Source organism: Amblyomma americanum, chromosome 8, assembly GCF_052857255.1.
Source record: "Amblyomma americanum isolate KBUSLIRL-KWMA chromosome 8, ASM5285725v1, whole genome shotgun sequence".
NCBI lineage: Eukaryota > Metazoa > Arthropoda > Arachnida > Ixodida > Ixodidae > Amblyomma > Amblyomma americanum.
In genome coordinates, this window is record NC_135504.1 from 51,539,863 (window position 1) to 51,565,095 (window position 25,233).

Consider the following 25,233-nt stretch of genomic DNA (forward strand, 5'->3'; position numbering starts at 1 on the left):
GATATGGGTGCCGGCTCACTCGGGGAACCCTGGTAACGAAGCGGCACACATAACAGCTCGAGGATTCGTCAGCCGAGCAGGGGACGCTGTCGTTACTGAGAGTTTTTTGAAGGACGGCCTATCATCTTTTCACGATATTACTAATCATTTTAAACTTGAAAGGGGGATATTCCCTCCTCCAGACAAAGCCTTTAATAAGGAGCAGGAGACCACTTGGAGGCGACTCCAGACGCGATCCTTCATGACGCCTTACCTGTTGTCAAAATTCTACCCCGGTGAATACGACACTGCATGTACATTATGTGGTGATTTAGCCACTTATGATCACCTATTGTGGAATTGTAAAGAGGAGCCGCCCCCGAAATCTCTAATACAGGTTCCAACTCTCGAGCAGTGGGAGGCCGTGTTGGTCAGCTCAGACTTGGGAGTTCATACCCGGGTCATTGAATGGGCTACCCAGGTCGCTGTCAGCCGTGGACTGATAGCCGCCTAGCACGGATCGTCTGCATTCTGCCTTTTCTGACGAATTAAATGTTTTCCAATCCACTGAGCCACCGCGGCGGGTGCGCCTCTTTCTTACTTTCTTCTCTACCTCCTTCATCCCTTCCCTTACGCCGCGGTTCAGGTGTCCGCCGAGATGTGAGATAATGCGCCATCTCCTTTCCCCAAAAGCCAATTTTCAATTTCAATTTATCTGGGAAAACGATTAACAAATTTTGAGATTCGAAGGAGATTAGAATGAAAACTGAGGTAATGAGAAATAGGGTTAAAATAAATTCTTCGCTTTGTTGTCCCCGCCGCGGTGGCTCAGTGGTTAGGGCGCTCGACTTTTGATCCGGAGTTCCCGGGTTCGAACCCGACCGCGGCGGCAGCGTTTTTATGGAGGAAAAACGCTAAGGCGCCCTTGTGCTGTGCGATGTCAGTGCACGTTAAAGATCCCCACGTGGTCAAAATTATTCCGGAGCCCTCCACTACGGCACCTATTCTTCCTTTCTTCTTTCACTCCCTCATTTATCCCTTCCGTTCCGGCGCGGGTCAGATGTCCAAGGATATATGACAGATACTGCGCCATTTCGTTTCCCCAAAAAAACCAATTATTATTATCAATTTGTTGTGTTGGTTGTTTTAGTTCTTGTTTCAGTTTAGCGGATTGTCTTGTCTTTGTAGGTGTGTACTTTGTAATTGGCTTATATAAGAGTCACGTGACTAAAGGGTATAAATATCGGTGGCCTCGTCTCGCAACGTGTTCTTCGTATACCACTTGTAAAATGAGCCCCGTCTCTGTGTTCAGAGGCTTCTGCCTCCACCGCATTGACTAGTTAGGCCTGCGTCCCCAGTTTTATAATTAGGTCGTACGGTACAAGCCGCTGCCAAATAATCGCAATTAATATTCGTTGGGTCCGTATGCTTCGGGTGCTACTTCAAGCTTCGTCGGCACAACTTCCACAGCAAGAGTGAGTCCTTCATGTCATTTTCCTTTGTTCGACTGGACTGAGCGTCGCCTTCCAGCAGGGATAAAATGATCCATTACAGAGATGATCCGTTTCACGTAATTTGCTTATCTGCATTCTTTTTGTCAGTCTTATTCTTTTTCAACTTTTCGAGGTTCGCTTGGCAGGGATCGTTCGTAATCGGTGGTAAACCGCGGTGCGAAGGCATTGCTTCGAAATCTATGAACATCGATAAGTAGAGCCGATGTGCACCATGAATTCCATCAAGGACTAAGAGTATATACAAATGCTAACGTCTAGCTACAAGTATTTTTAATGGAAACCCCGAAATTAATGTCGAGTGGTTCGTTTCAATAGCCAGCGTCCGTGGACACGTTTACTTCACGGCGCACAACATGGCGTCTCCTGAGAACGGGCATGCGAGATCTCAGTTTTTCAATCCATACACATCGACAGAAATTACAGCCAAGCGACCTTAATTCAAGGCATAATGAAGGGAAAATTATTAGGAAAGGGCCAAGCACAGAATAGTTTTGTGGGGAACCAAAAATAATTTTCTAATATTAAGCGGCAAGTGATCGACGACGGCGTCGATCCACTCCCCGACGGGTAGGCAGCGCATGGTGGCAACGGTCAGACGCGAGGCCTAACAGAACCTAGGCAGTTCTACGCTGCGTAGTAGACTTGGAAGGTCAGCGTTCATAAAAACAGTGACTTTCAGTTTTCGTTTTTCTTCGAGGAATATCCGGAGTTTTTCTAGAAATGCCTCAGTACGCGGTAAAACCGGAATTCCACACAGCCGCCACCGGCGTTCTTACTGAGGCCGCGCTAGCCTTTAGTCCCGGTTTCTCATTAGTTGGTACCAAAGGTCGGTACATGGAGGGTCACGACTGCCAGCAGAGCACAAAGGTGCACTCATTTATCCCTTCGATGATCTTGGCGGTGTTATTTATTATGCAGGAAAAGCTATTCAGCCACCTTTAGTTTATTGAGCTTTCAGTTTAGTGGATTGGCTTCTCTTTGTAGGTGCGCACTTTTCAAATTGGCTTATCATTTTTTTCTGTTTTACTTACTTGGTATTTAATTTCTGATTTTTTCTGTGATGTTTCTGCGTTTATTTTTATATTTTTTACGGGCACTGAGCCAGAATCGCTTCCGATGTTGCTAGCATAGGCTTGTGGCCTGTGCTGGCGTAAGGGTTCTTTCGTCTACCGCTCGACCAGTGAGCTTTGTCTCACTCGCTCCCTTCGAGGGCTTTGGCCCCCACCAAACCTTTTTTTTTTGCTTCGATAAATCTAATTCCAGAAAAGGCAAGGGATTTAGCCTGAGCATGACGCGAGCAAGCGAAAGGGAAGATGTGGAACACTGGGCCACATGCTATCGCGACGTATGGCGTTCATCCCCACCACTTGGCGCACTCCAGTGTCAACTCGACAACATAATCCGTGGTAGACGCTCCCCAAACCGATCTTCAAAAATTTCTGAGGGCACTTCTCTGCTTACGGGCGTCTGCCAAAGCATGGAACTTTCTAGAACACGGGTTTTCTTCCGCGACGCCTTTACCCACTGTTTTTTTTCTGTCTTACTTACTTTTGTTGTGTTTTTATTTTTTCCTGTGTTTTGTTTTTGCGTTTATTTTTATATTTTTCACCCTGCTTTGGTAAACGTCTGGTTGACTATCTCGCTCTATTCGTTGCTTCCCTTTATTCCAAGCCATGACCATTAGATGTCAGAAGTTTATTACCACCTTACTCCCGTCTTCGTTCCATCCAGTTTTTAATTTTTATTTCTTTTGCGTTCTTTATATTTTTCCTGATTTTGTTGTTTCGGCTGCGTTTTTATGGAGGAAAAACGCTAAGGCGCCCGTGTGCTGTGCGATGTCAGTGCACGTTAAAGATCCCCAGGTGGTCGAAATTATTCCGGAGCCCTCCACTACGGCACCTCTTCTTCCTTTCTTGTCAGTTCATTTGATCTCGTTCTGTTCACTGCATTTTTGTTTATTTGTTTTTCCCTTTATTCTCAGCCGTGGCCGTTATAGATGTAAGAAATTTATTAACCCCCCTTACTCTCGTCTTCCTTTCCATTCCGTTTTTGATTTTTATTGTTTTGCGTTCGCTATATTTTGTTCTTGTTCTCCTTTTTTATAATTTTATTTTTGTGTTTTTTACTTTTTAGTTTATTTAAATAGACTTCTTTTCCTTCATTCCTTTTTGTTCGTTTGAAGTCTGCTTGCGCGCAGGAATGCCAACGCATGGAGCTTTCTAGTACTCGTGTTTTTTTCCACGACACCTGTAGGAATTTTTCCCGTATTTATTTTTATTTTTTAAATTCGTTTTTCGTTCATTACATTTCATTTTCTTACTTTCATTCTTTTGTTTTGCTATTTTAGTCTTGATAACATCATATGATTCACAGGTGAGGCGGACACTACCTGCTAACGGACACTTCCGGCACACTTCCTGCTAACGGGCACTTCAGGTGGGCCATGAGCCATTAAGGGCTTTCGCCATAAAATGCGGAGCAAGTGTCTTCTGGGAGACATCGGTGGTGCTGTTGAGGACTTCGGCCAGTTGGAGACTACTGGTTGGAGACTACTGGTCCTTGACGGTCTGGAGAATAGAGCGTCGGCACTCGGGACCACAAGGCCACCACAGGGCCTCGGAATTATTGAGGACAACTGAACAGAACCTCGGCGCACTGGGTCACACTGGGCAGCCGCAGCTTCGGGTCGGTGCCTCGTACCTCAGGATACCTTTTTGCTGATGGAACTCGGAGCCATACAAAAACCGGCCACTAGCGACCTCCGTCTGCTGCCGCCACCATCGCGAGTGGACATGCATGTCATCGCATCAGGTGAGCATTGGCGATCACTACCGCAAAGGCTACCGCGATTACGCGCACAAATGGGTTTAGGCTTGTTCATAGGATGTGCTCAACACGGCCCTCTTAGCCAGTCATTACTACCTGCCGTCGGTGTCAACTAGGTCGGAGCATATTATTAACTAGGACGTTCATACAATATGAGGCCATGAAGTCCGACACAGCATATGTGAACGGCGGGTACATATGCAAGCATTGTTCTGTACGGAGTGCTCACGCAGGAATTTTTGCTGGGTTTAAACTGGGCTCCTGATTATTATGCATCACGTTTTTGTCCCTTCGTGAATTAACTCGAGCAGAAACGCGCACTTGCTGTTGTCTCCATGAAGCGGTAGTTGCGGTTACATTCGCGTAGCTACCAATTCTACTTTTATTCGTGGTCATATACAGCACTGTAGCATTTTCGTGAATTCGCTGCTGCAGCTTTGAGCTCGCTACTTTACTGATGGAGCTGCTCTTATCGATAGAAGCGCGTTCCTACCAGTTGTGCTTTTTTTTCGTGAAACCGACAATCATCACGTCCAGCAGTGTCCACCGCAGTGGGTGGACGAATTCTACCTAGATAAAATGCCAGCGTACTGGCGGGAGTGACATATGCTACGTCATCAAATTTAGTACAAAAGATTGCCTACGGTTCCACTGCTGTTAAACCTGGTTACAGAGCGTAAGGTGTGGTGTACCGGTCAACTAGACGCTGCTTGGGGCGTCTATAAGGTTGAGTGCGTTCCGCACACCGGACAACCAGTGCACCCACCCTGCCGCCCTAGCTGGCAGGTGGCAGTTGAACGCTGCGGCCATTGCTGCAGTGCCGCGTCTGCCACAACGTTTCCATAATAATAATAATAATTGGTTTTGGAGGAAAGTAAATGGCTTAGTATCTGTCTCATATATCGTTGGACACCTGAACCACGCTGTAAGGGAAGTGATAAACGAGGGAGCGAAAGAGGAAAGGAAGAAAGAGGTGCCGTAGTGGAGGGCTCCAGAATAATTTCGACCACCTGGGGATTTTTAAGGTGCACTGACATCGCACAGCACACGGGCGCCTTAGCGTTTTGCCTCCTAAAAACGCAGCCACCGTGGTCGGGTTCGAACCCGGGAACTCCGGATCAGTAGCCGAGCGCCCTCACAACTATGCCACGGTGGTTACAACGTTTCCCGTGAAAATGCATGCAGCCCACATCTCTCACCACCGACACGTACCTCAAAGCGCGATTGAGGCGCCCACGTTCCTAGGGAGCCAGTTATGCGCAATCATCGGTGTCTGGAACGCTGTCAACGCCAACGGCAGTGAACACAATGAACTCCGAAGGTCTATAGCTTCAATGCCGCGTTTCTGCTACAACGTTGTGAATGCCAACGCATGCAGCGCACATCTGTCACTACCGCCAGGAAGGTTGAAGCGCGACTGAGGTGTACACTATTACAGGGGTCCGGTTATGCGCCTTTCCTTTACTTTGGAAGGAAACAAGATATTCCAAGAAAATTGAAGATTGCTTTTGAAAATTGTTTTTGAGGAAGGAAATGGCGCAGTAACTGTCTTTCCCGAAGACGAGAGAAGGGATATACGTGGTCGAGCTGAAGGTCGTTCCAGGTCACTCTCCGGCATACGGGACGGCTGCTTTACCTAGCGTAGGCAAGCTTTTCGGTTCAAAAGCGACCTCATCTGTGCCAGAGAGTTACTGGATAAGTTTTTACAGTACGTCGTTCGTTTTCCCCGCTCTGTCGAGCTCGGAAGAAATACAGAAAAAATATGGAATCTATTCGCAAGATGTTGCTCCAACGAGTTTACTGTTTCCCGTGTATTGCGAGCGTCCGTTCACTGTATAATACAAAAAAATTCTGGACAAAAGCATTTTAAGTGGGAAACCCGTTTATGAATGCTTTTTTTTTCATATGCAAGATTTCGCTAAAACAACCTATCCGCAGGTGACCCGACGTCAGTGTTGCATTACTTTCCAATTGACGTTTTTGCTATTGTCAAATCTTCCCTATTTGTTTTCTATGGCCGTCAATACTGTTCGATGCGGTCTACGGAAACGCTTTAGTTTTTGCTACATATCAAAATAACGGACTATTACCTTCAATATTTCCGTATCAGTATCTTGGAATTTTCCAGTCTTCAGTTTCTGTTCGAAAATGTGCTAACAATTTGCTAACTAGCAGGCTGGTTAACTAATTTTACGTAGACATTTTAACTTTACTCTTAGGCTCCTTAGTTATTTAGAGACGTGTAGCCTGCCGTAATTACTATCTATATGAATTTTTAGAATTTCGAAAATGCGGTTAAGCTCTGCGCTGTGGCCAAACATATTTTGTCTACGTCACACCAAAATGTATGCACTTTCGAGAAGCTTGCAGGCAAACCCGCCTCTCCAGTGCACGTACTCGTCGAAATAGCCGAAATTTGTTAGGCCACAACACCGAAGGTGACCGTGTTTTCGAAATTAAACTGATATCGATATTAATTACGATGGGCTACATTCCTTTCGATGATTAACGAGCCGAGCAGTAATAATTAAAAAGTTCACCATTCATTATTAGTTAACAAGCCTGCTAGTAAGCACTGCTTATAAACTCGCGGAGACATGCCGTAGTAAAGCTCGCGCTTAATAAAGAAGCGCCGTGGTGAGGGGGGCGCGGGGATAAATTTTACCGCCTGTCTTTTTTAACTGGTGCGTTCAACACAGTGCCCAGGCGTCTTTAGCTTTTAAATCTGACCTCCGCGTTCGCGATTGAACCCGCGTCCCTGAGCGCAGCAACCAAATATGTGCAAGCACTGAACCACCATGACGTCACATCTGTTTTCTCATGAGCCAATGTGGAATGACATTGTCACTACTCGATGCGCATCTCAAAATTGCTTTTGATGAGAGGAAAGCTGCAGTAATTGCCTCTCATTGGTGGACATCAAGACCCCGCCGTGAGTTAAGGGTCCACAGATGCCGTAGCTGTGGTCTCCGGAAAAATTTCCGCCATGTGGCGATTGCATATAACACGGGCGCCTTGTCTGATTTCAGTAAACGCTAAAATTACCGGGGGGGGGGGGGGGGGGGGTGCAGTTAAGACTACTTACGTGCTGTGAATGTGAAAGCATTTGTCTCTCATCGTGGGCTGCTAGTTAACTGTATCTCTTTACTATCCAGTACTAATGTCCCAAATGCTTCTAGGGTAAAAGTGTTTATGCCAAAGGCCTTTTGGGTGAAAGCTCTCAATTTCAACACTTTACGTTAAATGTCTTTGTTATCTCAAGCTGTTATATGTTGTGTCCGTCGCAGAAATACTCCCTACACGACACTCGTCGGGCAGCTAGCAGTACTATGTTTTCGGTTGCTTCGCCACGGACAAATTACTGTGCTTACAAACACGCTAATTCATTCCTGTTCGCCTGCAGGTCTCGAAGAGAATGCCGTTCCGTTCCTTGGTTGTCGTGGAAACAGGCTACAAATACACGTGGTGAACCTCCGTAGAGATCACGGCGGCCGCAACGCATTCTCACACAAAGAGGCTGCATTCTGCTCAGAACGAAGAACATGTCCAAGCGTGCTATCTGTGGCAGCCCGTGCAGCAACTCGGCCATTTGACGTTGGTGAGTATCTGGCTCTTCGGACAAATGTGGCTTCTGTGGGTCTCTGATGATTTTATGGCCGTTTAAAGAAGAGGCGCGACTTTTTGGTGATGGGCAGAAAAGATCTGGTCGTGCCATAGCGTACGAAGAGGAGGAGAGATTTCGTCCACTCTTGGCGTTGGCTCGAACCTGTAGCTGATGTCCAGCATTTTGTGTCTGTCCAAGTCAGCTTCCCTTCACATTGCACAGGACATTGGTGCGCATCTTGTTGACAGTACAAGCGCTGATAAAGCACTTACTAGTGTAAAGCACGGTGTATATGAAAGTTTCGATACTGGAAATAGCGCCTAATGACATAACAGACAGTTTAACTACTGCTGAACCTGGTTAGAGAGCGTAAGCTCTGCTGTATCGGGCAAGTAGACGCCGCTTGCGTCTGTAACGTTGAGTGCGTTCCGCACACTGCACAGGCAGCGCTCTCAACCGGCAACCCTGGCAGGTGGCAGTTAATGGTTGATCGAGAGAGGTTGGTCACCCAATGAACGCTCTACGTGCGCTCCTCGCCGCACTGCTGCATGGTGCCTGTGTAAGTCAAGCGCACGGCTCCGGTTTTGCCCCAGACTGACGTCACAATGGCAGTTTCCATCACTCGACATCACGTGATTGTCACTTTTCTATTCTACCACCCTCTACCCGGCGAGTCGAAAGGTCAAAGGTCATGACCAGGTGGTTCGACACCATGATGGTCCACAAGGTTAGGCTAAAGGGCTTAACTGTGGTGCGACTTAATAGCCATGCATGACCTCTAAATTGGTGAAGGTCAAATTTAGTGCCCCGCGAGACCATAGCGTGGTGAACCTTTCGCTTTCAAAAGCCGCCGCGGTGACTCAGTTGTTATGGCACTCGGCCTTTGACCCGATAGACGCGGGGTTCAATTCCGGCTGTTGCTTTCGAATTAGATGGAGGCTAAATTCTAGAGCCCTTGTACTGTGCGAAGAAAGAACATCAGGTGGTCGATATTTCCGGAGCCCTTCACTATACGGCGTCCCTCATTGCCTGAGTCGCTCTGGGATGTTGACCCCCCCCCCCCCAAAAAAAAAGTTATTCAAACACAACATTTTTCATTCATTCAATATAATTAATTTATTAGAACTCATCAAGCACACTATTCCCATTTAAGATCTACTCACGCAATACGTAACACAATTAAACTTTTGCACATTTATCTCCGCAGAACGACATAATCGTGCGGACAAAATTTGCGGACACTTTTTTGCTGGCGTGACATAACCATGTAATGATTTCGCATTATAACCTAAAATTTCGCTGGACCCCAGTTAGGTCGGAATTGCTGACAACGAGCGAACGGAAGTGTGCACTGCACAAGCACGCAACGAGGAACCAGAGAACATAAATGTGGCTCACAAAGATTGCTTGAAGTTCATGATTGTTCTTGAAGTTCATGGTGCTGGAACTTCAATGATTGTCAGGTAAATAACAAATTACTTCTAGTTAGGCCCATAATACAGCGTATTATTGTTTCATGCAGCAAGCTCGAGTCTTTTAGGAAGCTTCTCGCAACCTAATAATCAACGTCCCCAATCGCATCAGAGAATACTACTTGAATGAAATCGCACTCGTTGGCGGCACTTCCTGAGTTTTACAAGTTTATAAGAACCACACCTTCGGTATTATTTATATTTTATTCAACCTTTGATCATTTCACACAGTGCATAAACAGCCTAGCGTTTGTCTCGTGATTTTTTGTTTCTTAAGCCCCATGATCCGCTACCTGCCACTTGACCAGTCAGTGGCCTGGAGCAGGTGAGAGGCCTAATTTCTTCGCTCAGTCCACTACCCACTCTGCTGTGTAATGCTGGTTTGCATGACACAGTGCACATCTAGTGCGAATATCAAGCAGCACGCTAAACGCGCACGTATTCGGGATATTTCGCGAGAGATGGTTTGAGTTGACTCTCGAGGTTGAGAACAAGGGAGTTAATTATAATGAGGTGCTGTTTAATGCTGTTTCAACATGCTCTGGTTTAAGGAGCTACGATTTCGTGTCCTTTATGCCCCTTTAGGCACATATTTCTTGAATTGAAGGGGATATCGTTCAGCACACTAACCTTTATTTGCATGAAAGACGCGGTGGAAGGCTTTATTTTATATGACCTATTTATCTGCTTTGCCGCACGCAAAACGATCCGGTATGGTTCAGATTGAATGCTGACTTTGCTCCTCTATTATGTTCCGGCCATTCGCCATTGTGGTAAGTCGTTTAATATACTGCACCTCACAATAGCGTAGTCAGTGTAGTTACACGGTCGTCCACTCTTAAAGGAAGGAGGAGGAGGAGGAGGAGGAAAAGCTTTATTTTTATTTCATATTAAAATATGTTATTAGCGGTCGCGAGCTGTCTTCTTCATCTTCCGGTGAGTTATTGCAGCCCGTCTTAACAGGGTTGGGGCGCCTGGTCCAGGGCTTCACTGAGGTATGCCACCAGGTAGGCTCTCCGCACCAATCCGCGCTGGACGGCCGGGTCCTCGCTGGAGAGCATCCCCTCCCACTGTTCCGCACTCGGGTTTTTGTTTATTGCAGCGAGATCCTTGTTTTTCTGACACACCCACGTTATGTGCATTACTGTGGGTTTTTCTCCACACCACGGACATTTGCTGCTGTATTGCGTGGGGTAGATTTTACTTAAGGTATTTAGATTGGGGAAAGTCCCCGTTTGTAGCAGCCTCCAGCCTACTGCATCTTGTTGGTGTAGGCTGTTATGGGGTGGCGCATATTTGAGTCGCGTTCCCCTGTGATAGTTTAGAATGTCTGAGTAGCTCAGGGGTACCGGGTCTGCTGCTGGGTTGTCGAGGTCAGTTTGAATGGAGGCTCGGTTTGTGTGCTCTCGAGCAATCCTATCGGCCTCTACGTTCCCGGCGATCCCGGTGTGTCCTGGTACCCACATGATTACGTGTTGCAGTTGTTGTTCCTCGGTTTTTCGGCATTTTGGCCGATTTAAGGATATGTAGAGCTTTCCATCCTATTTTTCCATTCATGTAATTTCGGCATGCTGCTTGCGAGTCGTTAATATTGTTAGAGACCTTCGGATACGTTAGCCCTCCGCCGCCGCCAGGGCAATGGCAGCCTCTTCGGCTTACTCGGACGCACAGTCCTTGAATGATGCGCTGGCTATTTCCCTGTGTGCAGAGTTTATTGCCGTTGCTACCATTCTGTTTCTGATTTCTCGAGAATGTCTCGTGTACGCAGCCGCGTCTGTGTACAGTGTGTTTTCTTTTTCGGCTAGGATTTGTTGAACGTATTTTGCCCTAGCTTCCCTGCGTCCTTTATGCAGGTTTGGATCCATGTTTTTCGGTATCGGGGCGGTGTGTGTTGCGATATTCGTCAGGTATCCGCTCTGTTCTTCTTGTTTCTTGCAGCGCACCTTCGTAGCCACACCTATTTAGCAGCGCTATCCCAGCTTTGGTTTGTTTTAGCCTTTATAGCTGCGCCGCAAGTTGGGCTTTTCTCAGCTCTTCAAAGGTGTTATGCAAACCCAGGGCTAGGAGTTTCTCCGTTGAGGTTGCTTGCGGTAGGTGGAGCGCTAACCTATATGGTCTCCTTATTATTGTGTCTGCCTGAAGTATTTATCTTTTAGTGCAGTTGTAGTATGCGAGGCTGTATGTTATTCTGCTTACTACGAGGCTTCTGACGAGTGTTAAAGTGTCATTTTCCGGCAGGCCGTGCCTCCTTCTGGAGACCCTGGTTATCATGCGCGCCACTTGCGTCGCCGAGGCTTTGAATAATTTTAGCGTTTGTGTGCATCTTTGGTTCGATTGGATCCACATTCCCAGTATTCTAATGATCGTTTTTTCCGGAATCGGTTGTCCTTCTAGATGGACGTTTATCCTTAGTTCCTCCTCCTCCGGTACTGTATGATTTTGTCTGCTTCTCCAGATTCTTAAGAACTCTGATTTTTCTGTTGAGCAGGCAAGGCCTCTATCTCTGACATAGTTCTCTACGCATGTGGCTGCTTCCTGTAACTTTCCCACTTTCTCACCGAGCGAGCCCTTCGTGACCCACACTGTGATGTCGTCGGCATATATTGCCTGTCATATGCCTTCTACATTTTCCAACTGTTTTGCTAAGCCAATCATCGAGATGTTGAAGAGGATTGGCGACATAACTGATCCCTGCGGCGTTCCTTTATTGGGCGTGTGGAAACGCTCGGAGCGAATTTCACCCAGTCCTATCGTTGCTGTGCGGTTTGTTAGAAATGCCTTGACATACCCGTATATTTTCTTGCCGCAATCCAAGTTGCAGAGGCCTGTTAGTATAGCCTAATGGCTGACGTTGTCGAACGCCCCTTTAATGTCTAGCGCAACGCGTGCGTTGCCGAGAACTTTGCAGCAGCACTGCATCCCACACGGCCACGCATCGAGGCAAACTTGGTGTAGGAGAACATTCAGGTGGCGCTCAGTCTGCTACATTGATTTCATGCGCGGCTTGCTCCGTAGAGGAACACCAGCGCTTATCAGCAATATTCGCGTTTGCAACAGAAACATATATATACACATTAGGCGTCAGTTTGGACTGTTTCGTCTATTTGTGACAGCCACGTATGCACAGAGCCGCTTTTAGAGCGAAAGCTCTACTCTTGTCACTACAATTCCTAAGGTAAAATTTTGCGCGCGTTTCACCTTGAGCCGGCGGAGCGGGCGTGTGGCAAGTGACGTTGTACCACGTGACTCGCTGTGGAGAGGCGCTGTAGCTGCGCTCGCTCGGAGCATCGCCGCTGCTGTACCACGTGACTAGCGGGGTGTAAACAGCTGTGCTCAGTCGTCCAGTCTTGCCATGAATGAGGCGCTCGCCAGACCGACTTCGGCACGAAACCATGTGTAGCCATGCTTAACAGACCTTTCGCTCATATCACTAGGTTTTACAAGCGCGAAGCCGCTGCCAGTGTTTACCTTTTTCTGCCAATCACGCGCTCTTCGCAGCCCGGGCCATTGGCGCGGTTTCTTCGTTGTCTTGGAGGCGCTATCGGAGGCGGGGATACCAGAGCCTTACCTCTTCTCCAGGTGCGTGCATGGAGAGGCTTTAGCGACGGCCAAGCTTGTCTCAACATGGTGTCGCTCGAGCCAGCACAGAACGGTGAACATGTCCGCGTCGCACGACCACTCCCCTTTGCCCAAAAGAGCGGAATACAAGCGGTGAGCACCTGCATCTCTGGACAAATGTAGCACAGAGCGGAGGCACTCTCCTCTTTGCTGTTGCAAGACACGAGTCCTTGAGAGAGCAGATTTGATTATTGGAACCCCGTGAAAAGATGGTCGCATCGTAGAGCCTAGGGAATGGAGTGTCAAGCAGTGTTCTCTATAGACTGTCGCCTGGAGCCTCCAGACATCTTGAGTGACTGGCGGAAACACTCTCGCTGAACCAAAGTACTATTTCAATGGGATGCAGACAGACGTTGAATATTCTGTGAGCACCTTGAAAAGGACACAAAGGATGGCAGCTGTGTCTAGTCCTGCTTTCTCTGGCAAAAAAATTAGAATTTGGAAAATTGCAAGACACTCTTATGGAAATATTGAAGGTAATCGTCCATTACTTTTCTATGTAGCAAAATTTTTCCTTTAAAGTGTTTTCCCTCGGTCGCATCGAAAAGTTAAGACTGCCATAAAAACCAACGGTGAACGCTTTTGACCATAGGAAAAACGTGATAGAAAAAAAAAACAGGACTACCGTCATGTGATCCATGATTATATTGATTGTTAACGTGAAATCTGACGTGCAAAAATTTCGTTCATAAACGGTATTCCCCTCAGAATGTTTTGGTCCAGTATTTTTGGGTATGAGCTTGAAGACAAGTTGGTACAAGCTCATAACTGACAACAGCCCGGTGGTCAACACGGATTTGAAGGGAAGACAGACTGGAGAGTGGGTCTTTTTCATGGCATGGCTCTTCCTGGCTTTGTTGATTTATCTACTGTGATATAAAATCATGTGCTCATTGCCGATACAATCAGGTTTTAATATTTTCCTGCCCTTTGTTTCAAATTCGTGACTTGAAGGCCTCAACAGGCTTCCACAAGTTAATAGCAATGCAGTCTTGCCTCGAGGATCTGTGCAGCAAAACACTATCTTGATAGCTTGCTTCTGCAACCTGCCGAATGGGGCAGCACCCATGTTTTTTGTTTGCAGCGCAGCTATTAGGCACCCTTTCCTTTGTGGAGCACCGGTGGCATTGTTATAACCATGAGAGCTTGATGGGCAGACAGGCAAAGGGAGCGTAAGGAGCGAGCATTGGAGTAAAACACGCAACGCGAAGAAAAGCGTAAGAACACCAACACTGACTTCGCAATCTGATGCATGGCCGTTAGTACTCTGAAAACTAGCGATGCCTAACACAAAGGCCCCACATGGCAAAACTGCTCAGCATGAAGAGGCCTACCCGCGTGAATTGCACAAACCCGACAAACAGTGGAAGCTTGTACCCATTATATCAATGGTGGGTACCCAGCGGCACTGGGGATCGAACCCCGCACCTTCCGCATGCGAGGTGGATGCTCAACTACTACGCCACCGCTGCGGCTGTCTAGGTAAAAAGGTGACCAAAAGAAATTCGAACAGCGGAAAGCGTAGACGCCGTATTGTTCGCATTTCTTTCCATTGCGATAGTATAACCGGCACGAAGGCCCTCTCGTTGGGTGCTCCTGTACCAGCACAAAAATTAGCACCTTTTAGCGGCCATTCATTTTCAACCCAAGCTCTCAGAGCATGTCACTGGAAACTCTCAAAACTCACGTTTCATTCAAAAACGTTTACACGTTAATATCAGGAAACAACTGATGATCGGGAAACAGCTTCGACTGTGGATCCTTTTCATATCTAAGCATGAGAGTTTGCTCAACATCATTGCTTAAGCGCGGCATATACCTTGAGGTTACATGCCCACAAATTCTGTACAAGCACAATTTTCAACCAGAAGTTGTTGTTTTTTTACACGGCTTTTTTTTGTACACTCTTAAGTTTCTTATGATTGTCATATATGCATGGATCTCCCTTCTGTAAGCTTCCATTTCTTTGCTACTAACGTTATTGTGATCGTAAAACTCGTTCATCATACTATCGATGCACAGTGAAGCTCTGGCCTTATGTAAGCATTATATGTCAATAGTTTATCATATCTAAACGTTTCTAAGTTAACAGCCAGAAAATAGCCTCCTAAACGTGAACCAACACGTTATCTTTGTGTTTCAGAAAAATAATTTTAGTTAATGTTACAGCTGCAATGACAGTTGACACAATTTACAAACTCTACCATACAGTGACTCGCCTGGCTGAATTGTGAAAGAAAGTGCGTTTCCTTTCTTTCTTTTGAAAACTATAATCGCAAACTTTGTAGTTTCAATGGCTACCTACCCTACTAGTAGGCCACCACAAAGTGTGGTACGCCAGACTAATGGCTGAGTAGTTATGGTGCTCGGCTTGCTGACTCGAAAGGCGCGGGTTCGATACCAGCCGCATCGGTCGAATTTCGATGAAGGCGAAATTGTAGAGCTCCGTGTACTGTGCGATGTCAATGCACGTTAAAGAACCTTAGGTGGTCGAAATTTCTGGAGCTCTTCACTACGCGTCCCTCATGACCTGAGTCGCTTTGGGACGTTGAACCCCCGTTAACCAAACCAAAGTGTGGTACTACGGCTTCAGAGCCGCCTCGAAAATGCGATGTGTATATGCACGCTCGCCAAACTCTCTACGCGCTTGTCATTATACTGCACGTAATGGAAGATTCGGCAAAGCAGGCGCACGAAGAGCTTTATAGCTGCGGTCCTGATGGAACGAGTCAGCTTTCGCGTTTGTCTTTTTTTCCAGAGGCACCAACGCCAGCTGTGACGACCTCGGAGGAGCAGCTGTGGCGCTGCCCTGGTTCACCTTTCAAAAGAACGTCCAATGGGGTGATGTGAAGCCACGTGACGACATCCGATGGGAGCGTCGAAAGACCGTGTGCTACCAAGTCACAGCAACGTGGTCGTGTGGGTATATTTAGAACGGCTGCCGAGAGCGTGTAGCGGAGCTGCCATGGACGAGCCTCAGGCGCTTAGCGACCGTCCTTGCTTTTTGCTAGATTTCAGGGTTGGCGGAATTATGCCACTACCAATTTTTTTAAGACTGAACTTTTCATATCTTCAGCATAGTAATTGCTAAGTTTCATCATGTTGTTGTACTCAAAGCAAAGTGGTTTGACTCTTACGGTCCTTCTGCAAATGTTTCAGTGGATCTTTTTGGACTTCGAGGAGGGTATCATTTAAGCAGCGCATCACGCGTTGTGCAGTGCACTGCGAAGCCTGACCCTGTCAAACGCTAGCAAACGAGGCATTGTTTTGAATTGTTTGAGAAGGGTACTGTATAAGGCGCCACAATCTAGTTTCATGTAGGCCTGTTCGAAGAGGCCTTAATCACATCATGGATAATATTTTCTCCAAGGCATTTGTTTACATTTGATACGCGATGAGGGGCGTCCTTTTTGTTACCTCTTTTAGTGGTGTGCCGCACTTAGAACGCTCCAGTATGTGCGCTGTCAGTGCACGTTAATGGTCCCCAGATGGTCGAAATTATTCCGCAGCCCTCCACTACGGCACCTCTTTCTTTTTTTCTTTCTTTCTTTCTTTCTTTCTTTCTTTCTTTCTTCTTTCACTCTCTCTTTTATCCTTTCACTTAGGATGCCATTCAGGTTTCCACCAAGACATGAGACAGATACTGCGCCATTTCCTTTCCCCAAAAAGACCACTCCTTGAAATAGGCTGCATGCTTTCTTCTTCAGATGCCATTTTGTGGAACTTTCTCAGTGTCATAATCAGGCTTGACAATGCGCTTCATCATATATCGTTGGTACAGGTGGACATGAAGTAACGATATGCTGCATTTGAATTGTAATAGTTTTCGATAGCAGTAGGTACTACACATCAGGTTGTATGATATTGCATAATGGTTGAAACGACACAAAGCAATACAGAGTCACCTTTAAGGTTTTTCTGCATATCAGGCACTATTGCAGCCCTGGTTGTCGTCATGGAAACAGCCGGCTGAAGACCCCAGTACCCTGTCATACTCCGGCACCTGGTACTTTCCAGGAAAGCTGTGAACACCGACAGAGCTTGGTGCGACGGGGCGTGGCTCAAGACAGCCGAGTTCGGACAACATGTCCACGCCGACGCAGCAGCTCCACATTCGCAGCGCCCAAGGAAAGCGAATGGTGAGCACTTGCCACTTGCCTTTCTAGAGAACGGTCGCACCGTTGCGCTGAAATAAGGACATGCCGAAGAATATTCGGTGAAGTCTGCTCCCTGGCGCATATTATTATCAGTGGTAACCAGAAGGGAGATTCCCGATAAGCTGAACAGTCATCCAAATAGGATGTAGATATTAGTCTTATATCTGTGAGCACTTTTGAAGAGGCACTGAGTACGGCCTTTTCTGACTTTGTTGATTTGTGTCCGGCAGGAAGACATGCATTTATTTCCGAGCAATGTGGATAGAAATTTTCTCATCACTGGCCTCAAAGAGCGAAAGAAGCTGCGTGTGATCACCGTTTGCGAGTGGAAACTGATGTGGCCTTGACTCGGAGATCCGAGCTACCAAAACCTCTCTCGAAGCGCTGAAGGTTACTTTCGAATGCGGCTGGTGGTGACCACACCTGCATTTCATTTTTTTCTCATCATCGCGGTGATAAAACATCCGCTTATGGGGTCAGCACATATTAGGCGCAGTACAACACCATAGTCCTTAACCTGAAAATTTTGGGTGACTATAGTACCTATGCTGCTGTGAATTTGTAGGGCTACTTCACACGATATTGTAATATCGAACACGAATATGCCGCACTTCGCTCATTGGTCACTACTTCAGCTTGTCCAATCGTCTCCACACATCTGAGCAACTCACGAAGAAATTCTTAGTGCGATTATTCGAAAGTGCTCTGCAGATGCTACACAGGCTTGCTTGGCATTACAAAAAAAAAGAGAATAAAAGCGTAAAAGGAGGTTGAGAGTTTTATTTGCAAATTCTGCCACAAGTGTGACGCGGTACAAAACTTTGGTTCCTGCAAGTCAGTAACACTGCAGAATCCGTGTATTAATTTTCATGTAGCTAGCAAAGTTGTTCTTTGGGCTAGTTCTTTTTTTAGATAGATAGTACTTTTATTCATGTCAATTCTCTTACACCAAAAATCTGGCCTACCAAAGGCTCAAATCAAAAGGCTTGAGTGGCAGCGCCTGGCATACTGCGAACATAGGCAAAACAATGGGAAAAAAGAGATATTGCTACGAACTGAACACAAAAAGAAATTACACAGAGACAAATATAGAGATATAACTATTAGAAGGGATGATAGCAATTTCTAAAATAAAAGCACTACGCATAATTAGCATTACTCTGAGTTTTTTTCAGTGAACACTCACCTGCTGAATGGGATTCAAAATCGACTTGTACTATATTGACTAAAATCATACGAATGATGTCCCACATTAACACTGCTGGATGTGATCCTAAAGTCCAGGCCAAAACAACCAAATCTTGCTTGCACATAAACGGCTACATTTTGAAGCATTGTAACATGCTTAACGCACGCATTACTTACTTGCCCTGTCAAGTTCTGTCTTCGTTTCTTTTTTTTCTTTAAAAAATCGGTATCAGTATGCAACATAGCAACCGCGTATAGCACGGTAAAATGTCGAACGACAAGCTTATTCATTTTTATTTAAATTAGGCAAGGTGTATTTTGCGGCTCGCGCATCCCAAATTCTTGTTTTCCTGAAAACACCCGCCTGAGAAAGAATCACAGCACCATTTATGATGTGAACAATTGGCTTAAAATGACCTCTACTTCTTTAGATTTCATCGGATGTTATCGAACGGCATAATGCCTGTGCCACACCCACAAGAAAAAAGACAGTAATTGCTTATTGTCTAGAATTTTGTTATGTCCGGAACCTCAATACATGCAGGTCGAAATCATTACTACTATAAGACAGCGAAAAAGTTTTTATTTCGTAAAATGCAATGATCGTATGGGCAGAACCTTGTTAAGGCTGTCCATATGTACTAGAATTCAGATCCTTTCGCAGAAAATGTTACCGCTCTTGACTAACTAGTCGATAAATAAGCCATTGACTCACGCGTCGACCCGCAAGCCACGAGTTTGTCAGAAGTGCCCCAAAAGCTGGATCCAGTCACAATGGAACTACAGTGCAAGTGTCTCATCTAACTGAAATCTTCGAATAAAACACTTGCTGACCGACAGCATGTTCTTTTAACGAAGTTTCCTGCTTTCCTGCGTGGTACTGCTTTTGCGGTAGGCATTTCTTCTGCAAAAGAGTTTTGTAGAACTCGTGGCTTGCGAGCGGTAGTAATTCTTGCAAATCGTGCTAAATAAGGTAATTGGGCGAAATTTGTCATTTAGTACAGCACTAAATTTGTCCGCTGGACACGGGTAAGTGTTCCGTGAATCCAAACACGGTAAAGGCGTTCGCGTGTCCTGGAGTGTGGTGTCCTCTTTGTCGACTGTGCATTAAAGCAACAGATCTTGCATTCTTATAGGCGAGATTGAATGCTGGCCCTGAGAGCTGAGCTGGCTCACAACAGATGTGGCACCAACTAGCTCTGCAGAAAAGGAATTCAGTGCGTGGATGCATACGATTTTGCCATAACTGTGGAAAAAAAAGTTGCCGCCACCTTCTGGAAGACGTTGCAGTAACGAGCGTTAGCTGTTGAGTTCACTAGATTTGATATGACATCAAAATCACGTGGTTTAACTTCTGTGCACCACATTACATTTGGACGTCGTCATTGGCACCCGAATTTTCCCGCCATCTTGGATTAGGACGTCGCCCATGCTGGCCACCTCTTGGAATAGTTACTGAAGCCATCAATTAAATACCATTATGGGCCGACACCTTGGATTTATAAGTGACGTCACCGATCAATCACCAGTTGGGTATATCAGCGACCTCATCAGTCACCAATTTTGTATACTAATGGCGTCACCAATCAATCGCCACTTGAATTCCTCGGACTTGGAAACTTCCACGCCGAAGAGAGCTGGTAGCAGAGTCCAAAAAACGTTATGAGTAAGAGGTAACGCTCAAAAGAAAACTTAACCACCTGGGATCATCACAGCCCTCTATCTGCCATCGCACACAACAGCCAGCAGCTGTCGACTGCGACTGATTTCCAGAGCAGCAGCTAGGCAGCATTCTGTAGTTTCCAGCATATATACGCCGGTGCCTCTGCGCCGTCCCACATTTTTCTTTATATTTGAACGTGCTTAGCCATAATTAATGGCGTACCACAGAAAAGCTACAGCTCTAATTTTTAGGAAGAAATTTAACTCCACGCTGGCTAATGGTAGGTGAGAGGAATTAGGCAATTATACTGACATGTAGACGCAAATTTCTTTCAATGCCTTCTCGCAGTCGGTGCTCTTCTGGGCCCCGTGCACCGATGCCGACTTCATCCCGGGACCGAAGGCAGTGCTTTCGGCGTGCTGAACATCTTCTTCAGGCAGGGGTAAGTTCTCTCTTAATTATTCCACTGAGTCAGGCATGGCTTGCAAACAGGAGTGCAGTTATTCCTGGTGCAAGAAAGAACCATAACTGTATCCGCCCCTCCTGCGAGTCTCCTGCACAAATTAGCACCAGCTCAGTCTGTGCCATTCTTTGGGTGCACACACCAAATCATTCAGCTTGTTTCTTCAGCGGCTGCCACTCAAGCTATAATAAGAATTGGGGTGACAGGTAATAGCTGTAATAGGTATTGCATTCACACAGAGACCTGCCGCAGTTAACACCAAATTCGAGCAAGAGCAAAAATTTTAGCGTCCACGCTTGTAGCTAAAAATCGTACCGCATGTGATCGCCGACGCTTCAGAGGCTAGAGTGAGTGTGACGCCATGCATGCGCCGCCCACTAAGGCGCAGCCAGAAGCGAAACTAATAGCAACAATAAAAAATTCACAGTTCCGTTACGACAGTGTAACGCGAGATTCAGATGGAACTGTTTAGGACCACTGGTGTATTGGTAACGTGATGCACCCCTGCAATGGCAGGTGGCTGTTCCAAACAGAGCGACACTTGTGCTAGAACAGAGCAAGAAACTCATAGAGGTAGGTCATCGAGAAGGAAAGCGAGATGTTCCACGTAATGGCCGATTTAAGAAAGGTTCTCTTTGGGGACTGTGGGTGCTTCACGCACGAAACCTAGAGTTTGCTTTAGAGCGTCGCCACAATGACAATTTTTAGTGGCCTGCCAATGTGCGGATCATCGATTCTGACTAAAAACAGCTTCGTTGCATGTTAAGGGGCCAGCTCGATTTTGTCTTTGGGCGATCTCCGAAAGCCTTGTTGCTTAAAAAATATTTAAAGGAGAATTCAAGATGATATTCAAGACGCGCTACACAAGCACGATAGAAAACCGAAAGATACTACAAGAACGTTTAAAGGCGAATCCTAACAGTCTATATAAACGAAAGAAGTCTGCTGTGTGAGAACGGCAAGACTCAAGGGAAGAAATTCTTGTGGACCAGTGGTCGCGAGAGGCCTGCATTTCTATGACGTCCAAATAACACAGGGATAAAGATTCTCTGAAGTGGTAAGCAACAAGCACTAAGACCAGGATTCTATGAGAGGAACTGCATTCTCTTATGATGAAGAGCTCGGGCGGGATCAGCAGTCAACCGTAGTTATGTTGGTGACCAGACAGGTACCTCAACGCATACACCGAATGCCGCATTGACTGGGGCACTGACAGTTCAGTTGTGTGGCTTCTAAGGCGCCCATTGAGCTGCACAGAGAAGCAAGCATGAACGGGTTTGCCAGAACGTTACCTCAACAGAACTCAGCGGGACTGTGGCTCTTGATTACTGTGAAATATGTGACTAAATTTGTGTACCCTGTGCACAACACATCCACGAGAAGTGTAGTGCGAGTTTAGGATGCCACATGAAGTACGCAGTTTTTTCGCGGCAGGATGAGCTTTAGCGAAACCAGAAAAGGGATCTGGGGACAGTGGGCAGTGATCTGGAGGAAATGCTAGATGTAAGCTGGGAGGCGCGCAACTCTTACTCTATAGTCATTAAAGTGCTGTTCTGTAAACTGTAAAACGCAGTTAAATTGAATGGCGTGCGTTTCAACGTAAAAGTACTTGTTACGCTTGTGCTGCGCGTCACATAAATGCCATGTGCAACATTGAATAAGGAGCGCTATGCTTTTCTCTAAGACGAGGTCACTGAAGTCTACCCAAAGGTTGTGATTAGAGCAGGTGATGTCGCTTTCATGTTATAGCAAACAAATGTTTGTTTCTTTTAGGGCAGTGACATTTCTTTTGATGCAGTACCTGCGCACTAAGTCATTGGTTGTAGAAAAAGTCTAACACCAGCGGCTAATTCTCCATGGGTAAGATGCTCGTTTTGAAGGCGATGCATTCTCGGGCTATTTAGGCCTCTTTAACACGGCCTGAATCCTACCTTGGCCGGATTATAGTTGTATTGTGTTGGTTTAAAGGTCACATAAGTATCTGAAGCTACCATGCTGCAAGCTAACGGTCGGGTTAAAGAAGGCGTTATTGAGCACAACGTATTTATTTACATGTAAGACGTGATACGGCGCAGCGCGTCCTTTTATGTTCTCTCTCTGTCTAGCATGCGGCATGTAAAACCGTCTGGTATGCTTAAAATAGGCTACACACTCCTTGGTTCAGATGGTACTTTGTTGAAATTCGCCTCTCTTGTAAGCAAACTGAAACTATGCTTTACCGTAATAATGTTAGTGGAAGTGCATATGAAGTAAGAGCATGCTACTTTTTAATGGTAATAGTTTTTCATAGCGATGGGTACTATACAAGTAGTACGTGATCGCATGTTTATGACAACGACATGAAGCAATACAGAGGCACTTTTGAGGTTTGTCTGCATATCAGGCGCTCTTGCAATACAGGTGACGGGCGCGGCTTTTTCGTCGTCATGGAAACAGCCGTCGGAGGCACCAAGTACCCCAGGTGTACTCCAATACCTGGCCAGGAAAGGCGTGCAAACCGACACAGCTTGGTGAAACGTGGCGTCGCTTGAGCCAGCGGAGTTCGAACAACATGTCCAAGCCCGTACACGCTGTTGTGCTGAAGGAGAGAGCGAATGGTGAGCCCTTGCCTCTCTTGGAAAACGTAGCACAAAGCCGACGCGCTCTCCTACCGAAGAGTTGCATTCCGTAAACCATAAGCGACATATCACACGCATCTGGGGAGCCACAAAGGGCAAGGGATCCTATTTATTTTCCAACACGCGAACTAAGCTGCCCGAAGAGTTGTATTCCCGCCTGTAACTCTGTGGGCGTAGGTGCCCTTTAGGGTCCGGTGGAAGGTTAGCCTCCTGGGATGCATATACAGTCTAGTAAGGGAACAGCAGTTCACAATAGGCAGCAAGGTGCTGGAAGTGGTGAAGGAATACGTCTACTTAGGGCAGGTAGTGGCAGCTGATCCGGATCATGAGAGGAAATAACTAGAACGATAAGAAAGAGTGGGGTGGAGCTCATATGGCAGGTTCTCTTAGATCATGAATGGCAGTTTATCAATGTCCCTCAAATGAAAAGTGTACAACAGCAGCATCTTACCCGAAGCTGCCCGAAGAGTTGCATTCCTGCCTGTAACTCTGTGGGCGTAGGTGCCCTTTAGGGTCCGGTAAAAGATTAGCCTCCTGGGATGCGTATACAGTCTAGCAAGGGAACAGCAGTTCAGAATAGGCAGCGAGGTGCTGGAAGTGGTGGAGGAATACGTCTACTTAGGGCAGGTAGTGACAGCTGATCCGGATCATGAGAGGGAATAACTAGAACGATAAGAAAGAGTGGGGTGGAGCTCATATGGCAGGTTCTCTCAGATCATGAATGGCAGTTTATCAATTTCCCTCAAATTAAAATTGTACAACAGCAGCATCTTACGGCACTTGCCTATGGGGCAGAAACGTGGAGGCTAACAAAAAGCATTCAGCTTAGGTTAAGGACTACGCAGCGAGCCAAGGAAAGAAAAATGATAGGTGTAACGTTTAGAGACCGGAGACGGCAGAGTGGGCGAGGGAACAAACGCAGGTTAATGACATCCTAGTCGAAATCAAGAGAAAGAAATGGTGTTGTGCTGGGCATGTAATGCGAAGGCAAAATAACCGCTCGTCTTTAAGGGTAACGGCGTGAATTCCAACAGAAGGCAAGCGTAGCAGGGTGCGGCAGAAGCTTAGGTGGGCGAATGAGATTAAGAAGTTCGTAGTTATAGGGTGGGTGCAGCTGGCAAAAGACGAGGTTAATTGAGAGACATGGGAGAGGCCTTTGCCGTGCAGTGGGTGTAGTGAGGCTGATTATTATGATGATGATGATACACTGCTGGACTGGCTGGTCTCCCCTCGGTCAAGATGACTGCTTTCCCGCGCAGAGTGTCGCGACCATTTCCTCGTCTTTCGGGCATAGTATGCAGTGCGCGACGCCAGTTTTCTATAAAAGAAGGAAGAGTCTGTATGCTGTAGGCTTACAATGCAAGGAACGTTGTTTGTTTCAAGACGCAAAGTGCTAGCGCCTACGACCACAAGCGAACAGTGCCTGCCATGTATTCACAGTACGATTTACCTACCTTAATAAAAGGCACATCTCTTACCAACGGATCCGTTTTTTTCCTCGTCAGGCTCAAAACTATATGTGCATTTTGTGCAGCCTTTACTTTATGATTTCCTGCGCTGCGTTAACTTGCTTACCGGCAATCCCGGCCGAGGCGGCGATATGTCTCTGAGGCCTAGAGGCAAAAAAACACTCGTCTGCTCTACAAATTACTCCAGAGCCTTCTACCCACACACGTTTTCTACCCACGGTAGCCACGGCGCCGCCACGCTGAAGGCTCGAAATGCTGCCGTAATATAGCTATCGCTACAAAAAAGTTAGCTGCGGTTTAACTTTTGCTGAACCTGGTTAGAGAGCGAAAGCTGTCGTGTATCTGGGTAAGCAGACGCAACTTGGCGTCTATAACGTTGAGTGCGTTCTACACACTCCGTTCCGCCAGTGCGCCCACCATGCCACTCTGGCAGGTGGCAGTTAAATTAATGGTTGATCCCGAGAGGTTGGTCACCCAATGAAGGCCGCGCGCTACCTATCCCTGCTGTTTCGAGATTGTGTCAACGTTGACAGCGGTAATGCATGCAGCCCACATCTCTTTCTCGCTCACCACCGCCACGAACCTGAAACAATGATTGAGGCGTCCACTGACACAGGGAGCCAGTTATGCGCTCATCCTTTCCTCAAAATCATCGGAGTCTA